We start from the raw sequence: 2,328 nt of genomic DNA on the forward strand, positions 1-2,328 counted from the left end.
TTGTCAAGCGTTGATTTCGGTGGCAGACTTCTTTTGTGTTTCGACTAACATTTGAAACCATAAATTCATCACTCCAGCAAGGTTGGGCTGAGGATGGTGTAAGCCTCTGGGGTTCAGCAGGGTTTTTGTACCATATCCACAGGAGTTTCTTTGTTTTCCATATTGTCACCTTCCTAAAATAATGGCCTATGTCTTTTTTTTTTTTTTTTGCCAAAAGTGGATTTGGCAAATATCACAACCTCTGGCTGCCCAAAATTTTAGGTAAATAAAAAAACATTTTTCAGGAAGGTGGCAATCTGCAAGTTGCACTACTAACTACAGTTCTGTAATTACTTACACATCTACTTCATGTTGTTTTAACCTTTTCCACATTTGTTTTCTCTAAAATGTTAGTTTTTTTTATTTCCCAGAGATATTGTCACAATATTTCTATGTTAAACATAGAAATATTGTAGCAATTATCTAAGACCTGTTATCTTAGTTGTAACATCATTTTTACATTTTGTGTTGATTATCTCAATGAAAGTCAAACACATAATTTCTTTGAAAAAAAAAATTATTGCAAAAAATAAATACTACATTGTTTTCCACAAAACACTGGGGTCCTGATCTAATGCTCTTTTAGGCCCTCGCTAAAGTCCAGCCAAGCACACTAGAAATAGTATTTCTTCAAACATTTAACTTTAACTTTGTATTTCAAGTAGCTAGTTCTGCTTTTATGTACAAATGTTACTGCTGGAAAACGTACCAGAAAACTTTATCGGTAAGCCTTGGATTACCAAAGATGCAGCTCTCTGAACTCAGTAGATTAGGTGACATGACAGGGGCTCAAATCATAAGGGCCACATTCTAATAAATTATCACATCAGCTAACAAATTATTTCGTCCTTAATTAGTTTAAATGGGAAATAAATAACTAATTACATACACATTAGATGTATCATTCATTAAGATATTAATTGCCTTACCTCAAGCATTTAATTATCTAAATTCTTAATTATTTTATGGTTCCGAGCGGCAAAGGCAGTAAATCATTAATTTGGTCAGGCTAAGCAATCAAACACACAATGTGGAGCTAATGCTGGTCTAAATCAAGAAGGGGAATCTTTGAACACGTTTAGTTTCACGTATCAATATCTTTAGGAAATAGGGGTGTGAATTATATTGTGTAGATCTGATTATGTGGGGATTTTTCTGTCTTAAAGAAAGTCATAAACAATGCATTCAAGACCAAGATGCTGTTTCCAAGATACTTTGTGTTAGCATGGCTAGTGCTAATGCAACGGATGACGTATCGTAAATGGACACAAGGGCAACATTTCTGAGTTTAAAGTTGAAAAATGAACTAGATATAAAAAAATAAAACTAAGCAAAACAAAACTAGAAGAAAGAAAAATGAACAAAAAGTTGAAGCGTTGACTCTCTTTAAGTATATCAAACAGTTCTCCTATCAGTAATTCTTTAGCTTTTACCTTTAACCCCATGAATATTTATGACAAGTATTCACAAATATATTTGTGCTGTGCACAATTAAAACATGTTTGACAGCAGAAACCTGAAGAGGGAGAATCATTTTGCTTCCAATTCATTTTAAAAATGAACAATTATAAGCTTTTACATATAATCTGGAATACCTAAAAGTATTTTTACTGACAAGATCACATTAGGATAACGCAACAACTGTAGTTGAAAAGTAGCTTTAAATGTCATAATTTGATTAATAATAAAAGTTTAGGTCTGAGTTAAATAAAGAATGAACAAATAAACAATTAAGAGGTCTGTATTTTGTGCCTCCAGTTACAGTTATGTCAGTTTTAGAATAATCAAGTTTATTTTAATGATATTTTTTATCTAAAAACAGCTTCTTGGATAAATACAATATCTTAAAAACAGCTACTTGGAAAAAGACAATATCACCCTAATCAAATACCTTGCATGATTTCATCTCTTGTTTATTTTTTAAAAGTATTTTTAAAGAAGAGACAAACATATGTTAAATTTTTTTTTTTTAAGTAGTAAACAAGACAGAGCTTTCTAAAAAGATTATTTGCGTCTGCTTTTGAAAAACGAAACTTACTGTTATTCCCTAACCAGCCCCCTTCCTGAGGAATTTGGGGAAAAACAGAGCAAAAGTTTCAAGAAGTTCTTTGTCTGGAGTCCAAACAAGCTCTTTAACAATTCAAGGGGTTATACATTTTCATTTTTTTCCCACAAGACATTGTATTTATTTTGATGACATGACGGACAACAATGTATTCATAGATATCGTTAAATAACATTTTGCAGTAAAGATCCTGGCACAGAATATGGAAGCAGCTGAATGAAGCA

Source organism: Poecilia reticulata, chromosome 14 (genome assembly GCF_904066995.2).
Source record: "Poecilia reticulata chromosome 14, P_reticulata-male-v2, whole genome shotgun sequence".
NCBI classification, from domain to species: domain Eukaryota; kingdom Metazoa; phylum Chordata; class Actinopteri; order Cyprinodontiformes; family Poeciliidae; genus Poecilia; species Poecilia reticulata.